The sequence below is a fragment of the Dipodomys ordii genome, unplaced genomic scaffold (genome assembly GCF_000151885.1).
Source record: "Dipodomys ordii isolate 6190 unplaced genomic scaffold, Dord_2.0 Scaffold18, whole genome shotgun sequence".
Classification (NCBI taxonomy): Eukaryota; Metazoa; Chordata; class Mammalia; order Rodentia; family Heteromyidae; genus Dipodomys; species Dipodomys ordii.
The window spans coordinates 11,911,187-11,931,588 of NW_012267234.1; the positions used below are offsets into that span (position 1 = coordinate 11,911,187).

At 51.6% G+C, this 20,402-nt stretch overlaps 1 protein-coding gene across 1 annotated transcript in view; it reads left to right on the forward strand.

Annotated features, from left to right (window-relative positions):
* The window catches only part of Vac14 (Vac14 homolog (S. cerevisiae)), a 91,942-nt gene that overhangs the window by 57,052 nt on the left and 14,488 nt on the right, over positions 1 to 20,402 (forward strand). The gene's annotated exons all lie outside the window — the stretch shown is intronic.

Consider the following 20,402-nt stretch of genomic DNA (forward strand, 5'->3'; position numbering starts at 1 on the left):
CATTACTCCCAACCAGGAAAACAGTGGAAACGTAACAGGTACCTTCGTGTTGTTTTCTACGCTGCAGAGGTACAGACACAGGAGCCACGGGGGATGGGGGGGCACTTTGAAGAGAGCAGGTGCAGCCATGGACTGGGCTACTCTGAGTTTTCTAGGCCATCTAGCTTCATTGCCCAGTCAAGTATGAGGAGTGGGGCTCGGGGTAGTAACCAGCATCCCCAGACTGCACAGGGCAGAAGTGCAGGTGACACGGACATGCTTGGGTGTCCTCCCCACCCGTTCAGTTCACCTCCCCAAAGTTCGGTGACATGGGCAGCCAAGCTCCCACCATGTTCCCTTCACTACTTCCAGAGACTCTGCATCCTCTCCTGAGCATCCTTCACTCGTGGCTATCTTCATTTTGCAGAAGAAATGAGGAAGCAGTATGCCTCTGGACTCAGTATGTCCCGCACGGCAACTGCTCACTGTTCATGGATTGCATTGGGTTCTGAGAGGCATTGAGCCCAGCCTCCAAGCCAGGCCTCACTCCACGCTGGCTCCCACCTCACCACAGAGTCTCTCTCAGCCCTGGGCACCAGCACAGAAAGAACTCAGTGGGCCAGGCTAGGCAGAACCTTGTGGCTGGGCCCCTAACAAAAGACTTGAGTTTCTTCTGGGGTTTTGCTCCAGTTGTCCAGCCTGCCATCCCCCAAAAGCAGCCTCGCACCTGTGATGACGTGTTGTTACTGACAGCCACCTAGATTAGGTTCCTCAGGGCCAGCCCAGCCCTTAGTCGCCTGCTAAGTCAGCATGCCCAGCCACTGCTAACTAGTCCCTGGTCACTGTCCTGGGCACCCAGCATAACTCTCAGGACAGGAAACCCAGCATCTGACATGGAGGAGGCCTGGCAGTTAGGCAGCTTCCTCCCTTCTTCCCTGATTGTACATAGGGCTGAGGGAGGCCCTTTGGCAAACCTTGAGGCTTAGGGGCAGGGCTCAGCCTGCCATCCTGCTTTGTCCTCCTTCTCTGTTGATGGCTTTTAGAGAGGAGCGTGTGAATGGTACACACAGACTACTTCAATGGAGCCACAGGCCTGATAAGGAATGCCATAAATGGTTTCTCTTCCCTGTCCTTCAGCGGTTAGGTTGTACCTCTCTGCCCCTAAAATTGAAGATAGATTGTTCTAGTGAACAGATTAGAAACCATGATTTGTGCAGCAATGTCTTTAGCAGAGGAGCAGTTTCCATCTGTGGAGGACAAAGGGGTCTGCAGCTCTTAAAAGACAAGCATCTGGTGGCTTTCTTGTATGGAGGGAGTAACATGATTTCCCTCAGGTCCCAGGAGCTTCTCCTTGCTCCATGCTGCTTTCCTAGGCCATACCTTGAATAGGAACCCAGATTCCAGGTGGGTCTTTCCTGTGGACAGGAATCATGTTGAGGGGAGGGGAGCTAGTGGCTTCAAAACTCATCTCTCAGCCAATCTGTACAGACTGGTTTCAAGCCCTTCTCTTGGTTACAGAGTCAAAGCCAAGCCCACAGGAAAGATAGGATGCAGGGGGCAAGGTACTGTGAGGAGGCTGGTGCTACATCCCTAGGCCTGCCCACACTCCTGTAGGGCCTGAGGAAAAGTGTAACTTTTGGAATCAAAATTAGGTTTAACCCCGTTCCTCCCATCTGTAACCATGTGATCTGCCCCTGACATGGCCTTGGCCTCTGTCTCCATCTCCCCTGGTGGTCCATGGTGGGGTGCAGTGGGGAGTGGGGGTAGAAATACGACCTTCTGGGAGGAGAGCTGACTGCTATGCCAGGGCACCCACCAGCACCCAGCCCGACTCCCCTAAACCAACTCTGCCTGAAGTAGGTGTTGGTGTGCATTGCCCTCCTCGGGCCTCTTCCCACCCTCCATGCTAATGCTGGCTGAACAAGCCCAGGCCTTGTCTGCCCGTGAACCAGCGCACTTATACGCGGGAGAAAAGGAGAGGAGGGAGAAAAGCCAGCCTCTTTGATAAGCTGTGATATGAACTCCAGCATAACCCAACAGCTGTGATCTTTACAAGCCCGCCTCTGTGCTGGGAAGTAGCTAGTCTGAAGACACTCCACTCTGCCTGCCAACGCAGCCCTCTGGCCAGCGTCCTTTGGCTTCATCAACTGTGCTTTTCCCCCTCCTCTTCCTCCCTGCTGCCTTGCAAAGAGCACTTGCCAGAGAATGCTTTCATTTTTAACGAGCCTCTGTGCGCTGTGAATGCGAGGGCCTTGACCCGACCTCCCAGCTGATGGTAGATGAGTCTCCAGCACCCTCCCAGGCAAAGGGGCTTCAAAACTGAAGCAGGCATCCGGAGAGATGAGCCAGCGCCCAAGTGGGAAAGGAGGAAGTGGTCATGAGACTTACTTCCTGAGACCCTGGTCCAGAGAAGCCCAGCGATAAGACTTCCAGTTTGCTCTCTCCCTCTGTGAGTGCAGATAGACATGACAGCCTCACCCACCAAGTGTTTCATTTCTTATATGTGCCCTGATTAATACTGTGCCACACACACACACGCACGCACGCACGCATGCACTCACGCACACACGCACTGCCAGTGTCCTAGGTTCCCTTAAGTCAGGAAGAAGGGGATAGGTTGAGTAGAGAGTTGATTGGCCACTGAGGTGGATAATGGGACCAGGCAGCCACTAGAAACTAGACTAGCTTGTAATTGCAGGGACTAAGGAGGAGGAGAAGCAGCCCTTTCAGACAGTAATTGGGAAATTCCACTTTGCTGGCCTTGGACCTTCTACAGTTCATGTGGGCTGACCCTCTCCCAAGCCCAGTACCTCTCCTCGCATCCGGAGATCCTCCAGACTTGCTAGTTTCTGGAGTCCCCTTCCTGAGGGAAAACTCGCTGTTGACCATGCATATTCAGACTTGCCATTCACCTGCTGGGAGCACTGGCCAGGGCCCCAGAAGCCCATTGCGCTGGTGCAGGTAGAAGGCAAAGGGGGAATAGTGTCAAGACCTGCTACCCTGGTTGATCCACATTTCAGAAAAGCATGCTTTGATCCCAGGTACCAGATCATAAAAGTCTGAAGAGGTCTCATTTCTTTTCCTCTCACCCCTCTAAAAGATTTCCTTGTTTGCTCAGAATACAATAAATCACAGGCAAACACACACCAACATTAAAATAGTCCTCGATTCTCCTACCCAGACTGGAGATGGGTCTTGATCTTTTATTAGTTTGTAGCCATATTGATTGGGCTCCCAGCTGAGGGAAGGAGACAGGACATTGAACAGAGCTGGAGTTCTTCTGAGTAATATCTTACTTTGCTCTCACAAGAAGCTTCTCTTCTTGCCAACTTTAATTAAGGTCTGCCCAGCTCATGTGAATCTTCTGGAACTTTCTCTAGCCCCCCCACCCCTGGGGACCAGGACTGGGATTCTTTTGTTTCAATGAGAGGCAGCAAAGGGGGAGTGTGCAGCAGAAGCCATTTTGCATAACCAATCCTTGGCTTCTGATCTCCTAATTGGAGACAATGCTGGGATGGCAGGGAGGCCCAAGCCGACACAGTAAGTGTGGCCTAAGAGGAAAAGTCATGCCCGTGGGAGGGACAAAATTCAGAGGCCTTTGTCCTCTAACCCAGAACAGAATGACCAGCAGCCTAGCCTCCTCACAGATCACCTGGGAGGGCTGCGGGACCTGGGGCGGGGCTCTAAGCAGTCGGTACGCTGTCACACACACGCTGGCACTCCCTGCGAGAGGACTGTCTTTTCAGAAGATGCAAACCGCATGTGATGGGCCTTATTAGGCCAGGCTGAGATTAATTAGGTCCTCCTGGGGTCTGCGGGGGAGGAACAGAGCGCTGGCCAGGGAGAATCCTGCACAGTGTGCTGTGGGGCCCAGGAGCTTCAAAGGGCAGCATCCCTCTGTTCCTCGGGCCCATGCTCTTGGAGCAGGCATGTGAGAAATGAGAGACTACAGGTGAACTTTGAAAAGGGAGGCCCTTGGGGGACAGCCCAAGCAGCCAGGCTCCCCCTAAACCAGCTATCTGCCTCGTTCCAGGCACCCCATAAGGGAGGGGAAGACCCAACAAGAGATTGTAGGGAAAGGTGTTTGCCTCCAGCCCACCATCCCACGATGTGCAGCATTGGATTCCTCTCCGTGAGGCACTTCCTTGGCCTCTTTCTGGGCTCCCACTTGGAGCACTTGGTAGTCCGTCCTTCTCACTCCCAGGTCCAAAAATTTGATCATGGATCTGCACGTGTGCATGTGTGCCAGTCCTGGGGCTTGAATTCAGGGCCTGGATGCTGTCCCTTCCCTTTTTCACTCAAGACTAGCTCTCCTACCACTTGAGCCCCATCTCCAGTTCTGGTTTTTTGCTGGCTAATTGGAGATAAGAGTCTCTTGGCTTTGATTGAGGCTTCAAATTTCAGTCCTCTGGTCTCAGCCTCCTGAGTAGCTAGGATTACAGTCTTGAGTCACCAACATCTGGCTTTATAATGAATTTCTTTCTGAAGTTTGAGAGTTGGTTTCCACTCTGTAATATACTCTGATCTGTTTATACTTTACCTAAAGATACCAGAAAACTGAAAGTTTTGACATTACGAATCCAGACAGCTTGGTGAGCTAGCAAGTCTTTAAGAAGAGGAAAAAAAAAAAAGTGGCTTAGGTAACTGTAACTCATCTGTACATCACCTTTATAATAACAATAAAAAATTTTAAAAATAGATTTAGGCTGGCCCCTAGAAATCATTTTTATATCCTCTTCCTCCTCTGGGCTAGGGCTGCATCTAAACCAAAGTAGTTTCCAAGAGCTTGTAAACTGGAAGGTGGCCGCCTAGTATCTCCTATCTACCCTGTACAGTGAATTTCTCAGGAAGTTCTTTTATCCTTTTTTTTTTTTTTGCCAGTCCTGGGGCATGAACTCAGGGCCTGGGCACTGTCCCTGAGCCTCTCTGTGCTCAAGGCTGGCACTCTACCACTTGAGCTACTGCTCCACTTCCAGCTTTTTCTGAGTAATGGGTAGTAAGGAATGGAACCCAGGGTTCATGCGTGCTAGGCAAGCACTCTACCACTAAGCCACATTCCCAGCCAGTTCTTTTATCCTGATAGCACTTCAGCATAACCATTTCCGCGGGGGTGGGTGGACATCTTGAAACCCCCTGTGAGGCTCTCCTTTCTCACCCTTCAAGTGATTGCTTTTAGCATGAATCCCACACCCTGACCCTCAACTTAAGAAAACTACCCAGAATTGTTTCTCATCTTGGAGAATGGGTAACATGGTGCTGGGAGGGGCCTGGCCTGAGGGAACCCTAGACAGGGTGCAACTAGACAGGGCAATCCTCTTTAGCCACCCAAAGTTCCCAGAGCTGAGGTTCCCCTACCAAGCCTGGGGTCTTGTGTGTGTAGAAGAGAAAGTGTGAGGGCCAGGATAGCCAGCCCAGAATCCACAACTGGAAGGCCCAGCAAGTTCCTGTAGTCCCTCCCAGAGTGCAGTCAGTGGCTGTTCACACAACACGCAAGGTGGGCCTAGGACAGAGATTAACTTAATTGCGGGTCTGAGCCCTCATTTGAAAGAAGCAGCACTCTCACATGATGTCCCCCTTGTTCTCCTGGTCATTGGCCCATAGAGCAATGCTGGTGTGAATTCCTTCAGGCTCTTTTCCCTGTCCTGCTTGGTTCTTCAGGCAGAAGTGGATCTGTGTGTACTCCCTGTTTTCTTTCTAGGCCTTACTTCCTCCACGCCAGCCTGCCCACTGTCCCAGCCTGCGTCCGGCCTCTGTGCAACCTGTATAATCTCATCAGGCCTTCTCGGTAGTTTGACAGTAAATGCTTGTCTTGGTCGGAATCTCCCTGTGACTGTTGCTCAGGAGGACACGTGTCACCCCTCCTTCCTCCTGGCATTTGTTTCCCCCCTCGAGCTTATTGTGGCTGCTCACATCCTCCACATTGGCCTCTGAAGCCAAACTGAGATGGAGCAAGTGACTGCAAGCCAGCGTGGTTTTTCTAGTCCTCCCTCGAGGGCTCTGTGAGGCATGTTTTGAGCCTCGTCTTGTGGTCTTGCCTTTTGGAAGCTACTGCCTCGAGGGCAAAGTTTTGTATTTCTTTCTCCACTCTCTCAGAAGGGGTGCCACATGCCCTGCGCCTAGCCTGACATGTGCTGCTGTCGTGTGCCCCAGCCACGTGTGACCAGTGAATGCCTAGCTATTATTGGTTGAGAAGACATCTTACTAACTTTTTGCCCAAGCTGGCCCCAGACCACAATCCCTTCCCCTTTCTCAATCTCTTAAGAAGTTTGGATAACAAGCATGAGCCATGGGTGCCCCCCTGTCATTTTATTTCGTTTTATTTTACTTCAGTAGTAGTGTTTAAAATTCAAGGTCTTACATTTAAGCCACACCTGTAGCCCAGTTTTCCACTTGTTATTTTTTGAGATAAGGTCTCACTTCTCCCCTGGACATATGTCTGAGGCTCAGTCCATCTACTCTAAGTGGATCACAGGCATGCACCATCTCATCCAACTGCCCTCTGTAGCTATGGAGCATCAAGGACTTTTCTGTCCAGGCTGACCCAAAGTCAGTCTTCCCAATTTTTCTCCTATATAACCTGGAATGACAGGTACACACCACTGCACCCAACTGTAGCATGTGAAAGGGATTTAAAAAAAAAAAAAAACCTTTTGTGGAGCTGGGATTGTGGCTTAGTGATAGAGTGCTTGCCTAGCATGCATGAAGCCCTGGGTTTGATTCCTCAGTACCACAAACAGAAAAGGCCAGAAGCGGTGCTGTGGCTCAAGTGGTAGAGCACTGGCCTTGAGCAAAAGAAACTCAGGGATGGCACCCAGGCCCTGAGTTCAAATAAAATAAAATAAAGTTAAGTAGACCAAACTTCTTTAAAACAAAAAAACCTGTTTCCCAGCCTGGCCTCATCCTCCCAAGTAGCTAGGGTTATAGATAGGTTTGAACAACTGGCACCCACTGTGGTTTGATTTCTAATGTAGTCCAGGTGGTAAAGTTTTTTATTACAGCTGGCATTTTTTAATATAATTTAGGTGCTTTTCAGGGGATCAGGAGCTTGTGGAAACACACCCAGAGAGGTGCCATTTCCCTCTTTGTCTGTCACACATTCCTAGTAAGCATAGCAAATGAGGCATTATTTCTTAGCTCTGTTCTTGAATGCCACCAGATTCAACAGTCTTCTTTCTATCTCTTCCAGGTCACTCTTAGAACCATGGCCACCAAATGACCTCCCTGTAGGTTGTATAAGGGGAAGCTCCCATTGGCCCACACAAGGTCATGTGGCCCTGGTAAGGACAGAAGTGGTGAGGATTGGCTGTCAGGTCCTGGGATGAGGCATTCCTGCCAGATCCCGCAGGGCATAGGAAGCAACAGCTATCCAAAAGGAAGTCTGCTCTTACCTTGAGTTCCTGAGCAGTCCACACAGTGGCATACCATGTAGCTACATCTGAGCACAATCTTCTTTCTGAACATTTTGTAGTGCTAAGGATCAAACCCGGAACCTCACATAATACTAAACATGCAGTGTAGTTTCTTTTCTGGCAGTGCTAGGGATAGAGCCCAGGGCCATGTGCATGCTATGCAAGCATTCTACCCCCGAGCCACACCCGCAGCCTCCGAGTATAGCACATTTTCTTAAATGAAAATGAGACCTGTCACTATCTCGTGCTCTTTGTGAGGCTTCAGTGATGTGTACTATGGAAGATACTCAGCCGAGAGGCTGGCACTTGCTTACTTAGTGGTGCATGTCAGGATCATCCATAAGGGTAACTGGCAGTATGAACCTTCTGTACACAGGGAGGCCCAGATGGGTGGTCACAGAGCTGTCCCTCTGTGCCATGACTGCTCCCTTGATTCCACTCCTCCACTCACTGTCTGCAGAGAGGGAAGAGAGAAAGCCATTAAGCCAGTTAGTCTTCCTGAAATACAGCTAAGCCCTGGCATCCTCCCTTCCTCCACACCTGATCCCACCTATTAATTGTCCCCACCCTTGTCCAGGGCTGGCCAGTCAAGACTAAGGCACATGACAAAAGCCCAGTTCTCAGCCCTACATCAAAAGAAATAATAAAGGGTAGAGACCTGGCTGAACAGCAAAACACCTGCCCAGCAAGCACAACACCCTAAGTTCAAACACTAGTACCAGCAAAACAAGACTATCTATGTATATGTATATGTATACATATATGTAGGATATATATGTATATATACATATATGTAGGATATATACATATATGTAGGATACATATACATATATGTATGATATATATATATATATATATATATATACATCCTCTTAAAACCAATTCTGAGTCCTCAGGACTTAGTCTCCTTTCTGCAGCTCCACTGCTGGCTCCTCTTCCTCCTCTGCTAGCCCCATTCTTGCATAGAGCCCCCACTGGGTGACAAGACAGCTCCCTCCTGCCCTGTCAGCGCCCCAGTCTTCAGCAGCCATTCTGGTATTGAGTCTTCTCGCCCATCAATGCCCATTTGTTCTGGGCAGGGTCACCTGCCCACCCTTGGCATGGAGGCCCAGTTGCCCTTGGTGCAGGATACCTGTGGCCACCCTGTGTGCCCACCTTCAGGCAGCTATTTGTGGAACCAGAATTCAAAGCACTAGACACCAGGAAAGCAGACCCAACAGGTGCACACTCTGTGGTCTGGGTCCCAATGATGTCCTCCATCCCTCCAGGAGAGGAGAGGAGAGTAAGACGGTAGGTGGGACCCCATGGGTGCAGGCAATTAGGAGGTGGCTTCTAGAGTGTAGACAGCTGTGACAGATGTCCTGGGCCTCCCAGCCAGTCCCTTCTTTAAAGCTGTCTTTGTCAGCACAGTGTTTGCCAGAGATTAGAAGCATCACATTGGCAGTATGGTCAGAGTTTCTTTTCATGAAGAAAAGAAGCCCAGTACCTTTCAGCAGAGCCCATTCAGTATCCTCTCTCCATATGTGTACCCTCTGATTGTAGCCACAGAGTCATGATTGAAGAGAGACCAGGAGATTCCAAGTCAGTAGCCAGAAGGATTCCTGGGGGTTCTGCTGTATACTTAAACACAGGAGGAAACTAGGGCTCTTGTTTGCCAGTCACTCTGTACTGACTATAGCTTTTGTGCAGAGGCCCAGGCTGGACCCACTACGATTCAGGCTCCGCAGGTGATGTGATAGGGGCAGAGTGCAAGGGAGGATCAGAGATTTCCTGCCCCACACATTCCCCCAGAGCACCTGGGCGGGGCGGGGCCAGGCCTCACACCAGCCGGGGCACTGAGCTGCACCCTCCCTCCTGCACCAAGGTTGCAGTCTAGTGGAACAGGCAGGCAAGTGACCAAAAAAAAGTGTGTCCCAGTGTTGTGATTGCAGCTTTGAAGTAAATGCCCTGGATGGCAGGGTGCTCAGGTTGGGGCCAGTAGAAAGGGAGCCCCCATAGCCTGCACGGAGCCAGGAAGCTGTGACCTGGATCTGCTCTTTTCTCAAAGCAGAGAAGTGCCCTAGTTTTCCTTCTCCTCAGGCTCTGCTGAAGCTACGCCAAGAATTGGCTTTTAAAAGCTGCCTGAAATGTGGTTTGGAGCCAAAAAATCTATAGAGCCAGTGCATTTGTGACCTTGTCAAAAATGCTTACTGAGGGAAATCAAGGGATAAGATTTGCAATGTTTTTTCCCCCTTTTTTTAAATTTACCCAAAAAAAAAAAAATCATCGCTCCTTCTAACCCTCCCTCCCTGGCTCCTCCTTACCCTTGTCCTGACTCCAGCCCAGCAGCATTAGCATCTTTCCATTCGTCCATGCCCTCCCCTCCTCCAATCCCGCACCATCCCCCATGCAGCAGTAATGAAAAATACCAAGTGGGTAAAAATAAGGAGCCTGGTGATAGTCCTGGAAATTAGGCCACAGCTGTCAGGCCAGGCCAGAGCGCACGTGTCTGAGACCGGAATGGCCAGGAGCAAGTGCTCAGCCCCCCTCCCTATAGAATGCAGGAAGTCTCCACCTGGCACCCAGCAACGCATTGCTGCTGTGCTGCCACAGGGAGCACCAAGCAGCCGGCCATTTGTCACGGAGCGGACCTGTCCTGTGAGGCCACCAGTGCCAGGCCCAGTTTCCACCACTGGGGACACTGCAGGGGGCAGAGCCTGTCTCCATCACAAGCCGTAGTGTCACAGCATGCTGGCAGATGGGGAGGGGGGCACATAGGAGTGGAAGGCTTCTGGAAGGAGGTCATGTCAATGCTGAGCCATAGAAGATCAGTAGGAATGAGCTGGGGAAAGGAAAGAGAAGGTGCTTCTGTCTGCTCAGGAGTCCTGGGGGGCTTGGGGTGGCTAGAAGGCAAGGGAACGCAGCAGTGAAGAGAGCCAGGACCCTGGCTGCCTCAGACCCAGTCCTTCGATACCCAGAGAGCCACTCAAAGGGCCTGAGCAAGCTGGGCGCTGGTGGCTCACACCTGTAATCCTAGCTACTCAGGAGGCTGAGATCTGAGCATCACAGTTCAAAGACAGCCCAGGCAGGAAGGTCTGTGAGACTCTTCTTTCCAAACAAACCACCAGAAAACCGGAAGTGCACTGTGGCTCAAGTGGTAGAGCGCTCGCCTTGAGCTGACGAGCTGAGGGACAGCGCCCAGACCCAGAGTTCAAGCCCCACAACCCAAAAAAAAAAGGCGGGGGAGGGGGGGTCCTGAGCAGCAGTCTACCTACATGGGCTGCTCAAATCAGTGCAAGGAGATGTGGCCTAATTCGTGGCTGTCCTGGAGCTTCAGAGGGGCTGCCAGCACACGAGGCTGTGACTGCTCCCAGAAGTAGAGGAAAAGAGGGGAGAGTTGAAGGAAATGAGGGGAGTTTGGACCCTTGTTCGTTCAGTGTGACAGCTTGTAGCCTGCCACCCCTGTCCTGCCTTTAGCCTCATAAAATACCAAAGACTTTTCGAGGAACTGACTCTGGCAGCTTGCTTGACAAGGGGTCTTGCTGTCACATCATTCTAGAAGGTTCTGTGTGCTGCAACAGGCAGTTTCAGCAGATTATATTAAACTAAGTTTAAAACCTTTTGCGTACTCCAGACCTCTCTGCCCTAGATGTGCATGAGTCCTCAGGGGATGCTGGCTTCAGTCAGTTCGCCCCCTGAGCCCTGAGAATCAGCAGACCTTGCTCAGACCAGCTCGTTTCTCCTGAGGAGAGTCAGCTTTTCCTTCCTTCTGTGAACTGAGTTCTTCCTTCCCAGATGGATAATGTTCTGCTTCCCTTTCTCGAAGGAGACCCCTCCCACCTCTGTCAGAAGCCCAGCCCTAACAGTTGACAAAGCCTGGAGTCCCCTTCCTCCTTCCCTCCCTCCCTTCCTTCCTCCTTCCTTCCTTCCTGCCCTTGAAGCCTGAGCAGATACACCAATCACGACCCCCCCAGTAGCATGATAATTGCTTTCTCAAATTCTCAGCTGTGGGCTCCATCTGGGACCACTTCCCCGTCCCCTGACCGGGGCAAGAAAACCTTCCCTGTGACCTTGCCCCTGGGGGAGTCCCGAGGGAGAGAGGTGACAGAAACATGACCGGTCCTTCAGTCTCTTCTCACTCGCTCCAGTGATACCTAAAATAAGCAGCACGCCCACCCACCCCACTTTCCGTCCCTGCCACCCCACTTTCACCCCACCACCCAAGGCTCCTCTGCTCCCCCAGGGCAGCCTGGTGCTCACAGCCAGCGGAGCAGCTGCCCGGCGTTATCTGTCTGACTTGGCCCAGCGATGAGTATCGGCAGTTAGAGCTCTTGGCAGGTCACAGCCTGCGTTCCGTTCTTGTGTTGTGAAGAGAGGTCAGCGTGTCTTCACATAGACACAACCCAGGGTCCCCTCTCTGGCCAGCTGAGCATTTTCCAGGCAAGAAAAGGCAGGCATCAAAGCCAGCTTGGCCAAAATAGCCGAGGACAGTTCTTCGAGGCAGTTCCACAGGACCACAGGAGTACAGCCTCCCTGGGGTGTCCCTACCTGCTTGCACCCTTCCCTTAAGTTGGCTCTGTGTTACCTCTCAGAAAGGACTTCTGCACCGGCAGCCCTTTGTCCTTAAATTGGGAGAAGGCAGCTATGCAGCAAAAACAGTGCTTCCCGTAGTCCCCAGAAGGGCGGCTTTGTAGTTCCCTACTGTGGCCGAGAGGACTTTTGAATCTCACCCTGCTAGTGGTGCTATTCACACCCTAAGAACCAGCCATCACGGTGAGGCACGTTTCCACCCCAAGTAAAGACGGCGCTCGTCTCCATTGATAAGACGCGCTTCATCTGGCGATGCTATTTCAGGAGCAAGCCTTCCCCTGTAGTAGGCACTACTACTGCTCCAAGTGGAGCCAGGCCTTTTTCCCTACTCGTATTATGCTAATCACTCCTTGCAAACAGGCAGACTTTGTAGGAGGTTTGCCTGGTTTTAGATGAAACATACGCCTTTGAAGCAAAGAGCCACAGTCGCTAAAAATACCACTTCCCGGCTGTTGATCCTCTCATTTGTAAAATGCATGTTTCCATTGTTAAATCTGTGGCAGCCCCTCTTAGAAGAGGGAAAATCTGCCACCACATCACCAGGACAGAGCCCTGCTCCAGCTCTGCCACTGATAGTTTATTTCCAAGAAGATCAAGATAGTCTCGAATGTATAGGAGTCTAAAGAGTTTTGAATTTATGGTTCTAAATATTGAAACCACACAAGCTAAAAATTGACATGATGCAAGAGAATAGAGTATAGACTGTGAAAAACCCTTTACCACCACCACCACTTCACACACACACACACACACACACACATACACACTTAGACACCTCTGTTCCTCTGTAGTCAGTTTGGTGTATTTTCTTCCAGAATACAGGCCTTGGTTTGTTTGTGGTTTTCCCTTAGCAGATTCTTCTAGACTTAGGATGATGGTGTGTAGCCTTCCTTGGCTTTACTCCTCACTGTCTTTTTTACTCCTCACTGTTTTTGGGGTCCTAGCTTAGTCAGACTCTGCACTCTACTCTCTAGACCAGAGCCCTGGGGTCCTCTCCCCTTCATACAGCCTCCATATTCAGGTGTTAAAATCTCTCACGTCTCTGTGGTCTCTGTGTGAGACTGCTCAAGTGGGCAGTGACACGATCCTGGGGAGGGAGGGAGCAGCACAAGCGCCGCTGGGAGGAAGAGAGCCTAATCCGTAACTGAATCCTGAAGTGTATCTCACAAGGTAACTTCCAAGACTACTTCCAGTGTGGGGCTCTCGTTCTCATGCATTTAATCCAGTGAAGAGTTCCTGGGCCATCAAAATATCTATTATCTATCTATCTAATATCTATCTATAGACAAAATATCTATTTCGTGTATCTGAAAACGAATGATCCCAAAGGGAATTTTTCCATCCTCCTGGAAGATGTTTAAAATCAGTATAAATAAAAGAAAACTCTCCTTCCGTTCGGCCACAAACACCTGATGCTGTCCCCTCTGTGCCATCTTTGTCCTACCCTGTCAGCTGTCCTCCCACCTTAGAGGCCCTGAGCTTATTACCGATCGCAGGAGGCCTGTGTGTGGCTGCTCTGATACGTGCTTTCTGTCACCAGTAGCGGGATTCGTGTCTGACTTCCCCTCTGTTTCTACCATTTATCTGTGCCCTTTGAGTAGACACTTACAAAGAGCTTCAGAAAACCATCTGAGTTCATAAAAGAGCACAGAAGCCTCGGAGTACAGAACAAGAGAGGCTCTGCTCATTCTAGCTCCTAATGAGGGCACTGTCATCATCTGTCACATGTAGCCAGAAAGGTAGAATGGCTATGCCAGTTAGATTGCTGGCAAGTTGAGCTTCTTCCCCAAAAAAGTTGATGCTGTGGGTGGTGAGACAAGTTCAGTGGTGGCCCGAGAATGCCATGTCTGAAATGAAGATGTCTGGAAGAATCCTAGCCAAGCACAGGTCTTCCCTGAGAGCTGTTCTTTTTCGTGTGTGAATTCAGATTGCCAGGGTTGGGCAGGGAGCAGCAGGGAAGCAGAGGGTGAAGCTCCAGGCAGAAACCAAGACATAGGGTCTTCCACCCAAAGCTGAAAGGCTGAGCCATGCTCTGTGGCCACCTGATCTCTGCTCAAGTGATCCTGGGGGGAAGGGAACCAGTCCCTCAGGAGTGCTGTCTCCCTGGGTATCCAGAGTCATTTTGTTAATATCCCCCACCCTAATCTTCTGAAACTGCTCTTCAGTCCTTTCCACCCAGCATGGCATTACCAGGGTGCAGCACGTGGCCTTGGTGGATTCTCAGGCTTGCTCTGAAAAAGTGGGCTTGCACAGTGCCAGCCTTCTAGAGGTGGGGCTTCTTCCCAGCCCTCCAAAGTGACTCCAGCAATAAGGCAGTTCAGAGGCCTGGTTGTAAAGGGTATCCACAGGCAGTGGCTCTCTCCTGAAAGGTATCACCAGAAATCAAAACAGAGGCCTCTGATTGGAACTCCCTGAGAACAGCTGGAGTTCTATCAAGACCTTTAGCTGTCAGTAGAGGCCTCTGATCACCTGGACTGCTAACTTGGATCAGTAATTTAAGAAAGGAAAGCACTCTTACCTCAGGACATAACCATGTACACCATGGGACTGCTATACCACATCAAGCTTTTTGCTGTAGGACACTTCTGCTGAGACCTGGACCAGCCTCCATGTTAATGAGGTAGAAGGGGATACCAGCTTTCCCAAGTGTTTTTGACTATATAAACCTCAAGGGGAGAGTGATCCTTTGGCCTGGAGAAAAGAAAGCTTTCAAGAATTGCTGGATAAAGTAAGGGAATATATGAACAGAACAGTGTGGTAGCAGGAAGACTGTTGGGGCTGAGGTACCCCAGCAGTTGAGAGACACAGCAGAGCAGCCCTGCAGGGCTCCAGGCTCCCTAGTTGCTTGCCTGCCTCATTTCCCAGGTTACCATGTCATTTGAATGGGGAAATTGCAGAGATGGTGAAGTAGGTGCCTTTTCCTTGCCAGTCCCAAGATAGATGCTACCTTTGAGGAGCCAGGGCTGGCAGGGGATTGTAGCATCCCTGCTCTAGGCCTTGGAGCTGTAGAGATGGGAGCCCTGGGATGGGCAGGGAGAGGGACTGAGTCCAGGAGGTGGTCTGTCCTTCTGCACATACCATAACTGTGTGACATCTAGCCACATGAGAACTTGAGTTCTGAGCTGTCCTGGCTTTATGGTCTCAGACCCATCCTGGACTACAGTACCTTCCTCTGACCCATGAGGGGGTAGAGGGTTGGAGCACATGAGCCTGGCTGGAAGGTGGCAGGGGCACGGATGGCAGGCAGGTCTAGGCCAGGCGCAGTATACCAGGCTGTACAGCCTCTTCGGGCAGGGTGCTCCACAGGGAGGCTCAGCACATCCTCAGGAGGAAATCCTGCCTGAGATTCAAGGGGATAAGATTACATCAGTGGCTCTCGGACAGTCACCAAGGAGACTCCAGGGCAATTGGGACTCAGGGGCACTGTTTCCCTGGCAGTTTCAGCCCTGGATTCAGAGCAGCAGCCTTGATCACATCTCCCTGGACACTAGTAATCATGATATTAAAATCTCCCCCTACCCCCAGTCCTTAGGCAACAGCTGGCCTGGGACCCTTACTCAGAAGCTGCCACCCCTAACAGGTTTCTAGGAACCCACTGATGAGGTAACCCTGTTGACCCCACCCTAGGGCTGTTTTTAGGGCCAAGCTGTGAGCTCGGTTTCCCTCCTGCCCCCTGGAGACAAGCCATCACCCAGGAGGGCAAGATTAAGTGTGGACATTAGGCTTGTACTGGCCTATCCAGATATGGCCAGTATCTGCCACCCACAGAGGAGACCCCAAGTGGAAGGTGATTTGCAGATGATACACTGTGTGGGAGCCACTGGGAACTTCTGGAGAAGGTCAGGCCCTGAGGTCAGACCTCAGTGGGCTGACAGTGTAGCTCAATGGTAAATCACTTCCTTTGAATGCACAGGCATTGGATTCCATCTTCAGCACCACAAAGAAATAGAACACAAAAAAAAGACCTAAGGATACCTGTGGCAAAAAAAAAAAAATAATTCTCAGAAGAGCATGCATGTCCAAGGGCCTGAGCAGCAGAGCATGGAGCCTGAAAATTGGGTATGTGGAAAGGCAGCAGTGAGAACACCAGTAGTGGGTGGTGATGAGAGGGACCTGGACAATGCCTTACATCTGACCTTATTTACATTCTTCGTTAGAAAGGGCATGGGCCACAATAATACCTGTCCCTGCTGAAAGGATGTAATGTACTTGACATGTCTATGTAGACAACCCACGCAAATGGCCATTGTTTGTGACCAGTTAGGAAGGAAATGCTGGCACTGGCACAAAGGAGATCACTGTGACTATGGAAGACTAGACCAGTGTTCCCAAGGCACTAGTGGAACTCAGCATGGCTTGGACTTGATTGTCACAGAGACAACAGGATTTCCTTTAGTGACCCATCCCTTTTTTCACTTGCTCTGAGCATTCTGAAGAGGAAACGAGCACTCAGGAGCTGTGGCCATCCATACCAAGGGTTTTCATAGCCAGTGAGTGATCATTCATTGTCTCCACTTCATGGAAGTTATACCCCTACTTCCCAGCTCTGACTTGCCTTCAGCTATATTCTAGGATTCTTCCCATAGGATATAAGGTGCAACCTCTTCTCTGAGACACAAACCATACCTCATTGAATAGCAGAGCCTCCTTGTCACTTCTGGAAGTACATCGACCAAAACTAGACATCTCACAAAATCTTTGCCAACATCCACCTGCTTCCTAGGACCCTCCTTGTGTTCCCCACATAGGAGTCAAATTCCAAACACAACAGGTGACCAGCCCCACTTGCCCTTTCTCGCTGCTGATTTTCATTTCCAGGAGTATACATATCCCCAATCCCCTTGGGCAAGGGGAGGGGGGAAGGAGGAATGGGGGAGGGGAGACGAGGACAGGGGAGCCATGAGAAGCTCATGGTCTACACTGAGGACCCACAGGAGGGATGGAGGGGACCAAACACTTTTCTAGGAAGCATTGGTGGGAACCAGCAACCTCAGCACAGAAGCCTTTGAGAAGGTAGAGGGGCTGGAGAGTATCCGCAAAATGGGCTGGAGAACTACCTATGGATGGGCCGGGTTATGTGAAAAGAGCACATGGAAGATATAGCCCAGCTAGTCCCTAGGCCAAGCAGAAAGTGGCTGCTCTCCTAGGGAGGTAAGGGTCGAGCCCTTCGAGTGGCAGGGTGAGCTGCCCTGCTCTGCCCCGCACAGCTGAGTCCCTAGAGCAAACTCTGAGTGAGACCTAGCCACCCCAAATGTGTCCATGTGGAGGATTTTCCATGAAGCTCCTGTCTTCCACTCTGGGGAGACTTAGCCTGGAAGCTTCTAGATGAGCCTACCAGGTGTCTGCAACAACTCCACCCCCACCCTAACAGTAATGCCTCTTAAGCTGAAGGACAGACAGCTGAGAGCATAAAAGGCCTTTTTCTTCCTCTTTCCCATCATCCATCCATCCCTTTCCACCAACTCCCAGCAAGACCCAGGAAAAACAAGCCTTCGACTGCCTCCCACCCCCGCCCCCTGGGAAACTTTTAAGTGTATCAGACACATCGACTGCATTAAACGCAATGAATTTTTAAGGCATGAGTTGGCAGGGTTACCATGGCTGCCTTTGCCCTGAGGGGCACACTGCCCAGGACTGACTGAAATAAATAAAACAGATTTACAGTGTTCATACTTGCAAAGCAGAATTGGAAAGAAGGGAGGGACAGGGCACAGTGAAACGCTGGAGCCTTCTGAATCTCCAGTGGGAACTACTTCTCTCCACCCTACGCTTCTACTCACCCAAAAGCGACTTTCCCTTTAAGTTCCTGAAGGATCCCAGCTGTTGGGAAGAGACACAGCAGGGAGCCATCCCTTCTCCCAAGGGGACACTCTTGAGTCCCAGCATTTTCCAGCCTTGCTATTAGGTCACACTCCGGGTTTGTTGGCTACAAGACTCAAGCATTCCTGCCCCTGCCCCCTTGGCCTTGGGCCACTGAAGGGCATATTGACATCAACAAGTGGCCACTATAGAGGAAGTGAGGATGGGGACACACACACACACACACACACACACACACACACGAGACTAGCTGAGGGTAGAAAGGAAGAACTACTGTCTAGGCCAGAAGGAGAAGAGGAGGACACTGAGTGGGAAGCCAGTGGAGGCGGCTGCCCCTGGGACCTGTGCGCGTCAGGCACTGAAGTTTGCTGCCCTCCTGCCCCCACTTTGCTCTGAGAGCCTTGAGCCAGGACTACATTCCCATTGCCGTCCACAGCCTCTAGAGCCCCTGACCCCTGTCCAAGGCTGGCATTGGCTAGTGTGGGAGGACAGACTTGACACCCCACCCCCTTCCAGGTAGGGCCCACCTAGCCCTGTGAGACAGCAGAATTGGACCTGCCTAGGTGACAAGTGGCACTCAGTGGCCTGGCCAATGAGGTAGGGCCATATTAAGGTGTGCATAGGCATAGGCCTGCTAGGAGTTTCAGGGAGTTTGAGATGTCAGATCTCTATATGCGGTCCAGCCCAACCCCCCCCCACACACACACACACACAGAGTTAGGCAGTGGTGGCTCACGCCTGTAATCCTAGCTACTCATGAGGCTGAGATCTGAGGGTCACAGTTTGAAGCCAGCCTGGGCAAGGAAGTCTGTGAGACTCTTAATCACAGAAAAGGCTGAACGTGGTGCTGTGGTTTAAGTGGTAGAGCGCTAGCCTTGAGCAAAAGGAGCTCAGGGATAGTGCTCAAAGCCAGAGTTCAATCCCTAGGACCAGCCCCCACCCAAAAAAAAAAAAAATCATCCAGATTGTCCCTTCTTAGATGCACTAACAAGGAACACTTCACAGTGCCTGGTCCCCTTGATTTCACCGAGACCTCCCCATTCAGTCTGGGACTTGCAGCTGAGATTTCCCCTGAGTTTTCTGTTTGTCGCAGGCTAGCGAGCACTGAGTGGTCAGCAAGTGCTGGGGCAGAAGTGGATAGAGTTAATAGCGGTGGGAGAGGTAGGCAGGACGGTGAACGCTTCTCAGCCTCGCTGTTTCTCCTTGCTCAGGTCTGGAGCCATCTCTCCCCTGTCCAGGCCAGCTGCTCAGCGCTCTGCTGGTGTCTGGCGTAGGACAGTGACCGCGTTGTTAGTGGTCAGCAGTGACAAAGGCTCATCTCCATTTTCTACCTCAAGTCCTTCTGGTGCCCTTCCCACACTCCTGCCTGGTAGTGTGGGTTTGGTCCCCTAGAGGACAAATTACCTAGCAACCCACAGTCCTTTTAGCTTTGGGGCTCCACCGGGCCTCCTCCCTCCCTCCTTCCCAGTCTGAACACTCACCCCAAGCATCCCTTCCGAAGAGCAAACACCTCTGCCTTGGGTCATTGCCTCCAAAAGGCCAGGCTTAGGAAGGAGGGGTGAGGGAGGGAGGCAGTCAGCAGCCCTCCCCAGCCAGTGAGGACAGCAGCCGCACTCTGGCACCCTTGGTCCACACAAGTGATGTGCTGAGCCAGGAGAGCCCAGGAAGGGATCAGCACAAGTGTCAGGGCACAGCAGCCCGGAGACCTGGGGAGGATCGGCTGACAGTGCTGTCAGGGAGAGACTTTTTTGACCCTTAGTGACCTTTCTGGTCTTGTCTCAAGGATGCAAGGAGTGGGGTCATGGGAACAAGTGTTCCCCGAAGCCACGTGGCAGGGTCGAGATCTCCAGGCAAACCACCGAGGGGACTCAGAATCCATGCCCACCAAGAAAGGGTGCTGGGAGTCAGGCCTCCGCCCTCCAGGACCCACGCCCTGGAGTGCAGCCTCTGTACCTGCAGGCAGGCCCGGGAGTGAAAGGTCCATTCCTGCCCCTCCACCTTGTCAATCCACCTGACCCCCAGGGTAGGTCTGTCCTGAAAGGACCTGCCCACAGTCCCCAGCACCATGCAAGCTGCCTCATTCTCTGCCCCTCTCCCCAGCTGAGCCTCCATCCAGCCAAGGGGGGTAGGGGGGAACTTTGCGGCGGAGGGGGCAGGCAGTAGGAAGAAGCACTGGGTTGTTTGGAGACAATGGCCATGGAGCAGCTCCTCTGTTGGTCTTCATCCATGGATGCTTGGTCTAAGTTGGCCTGCTTGGTCAGCATTGTGGCTGGAAGAACAGGGACGCAAAGGCTCACCAGCCTGACAAGTGTGGTACAGCCACTTGAGGCAGACACTGCCTGCCCCAAGTACTGCCCCTGGCCTTGTGAGCCCTTGGTAGGAAGGAGAGAGGCCAGAGGGCAGCAGCAGGAAGCCTAAAAGTAAAAGACAGAGCTGTGTCCATGGGGCCGTGTCCAGCTGCCCCTTTCTCCCCACTCAGGACTCTTAGTGGTCTTCAGTCCTCCTCCCAGGCCATTTCCTTTCAGCTGTTCCCTGGCACACACCTTACTGACAGGACACATGTGCCTATAGACCCCTGCCCACTATCAGAATGGACAAGAGTTCCCCATGCGTCCCCCCCTCCAG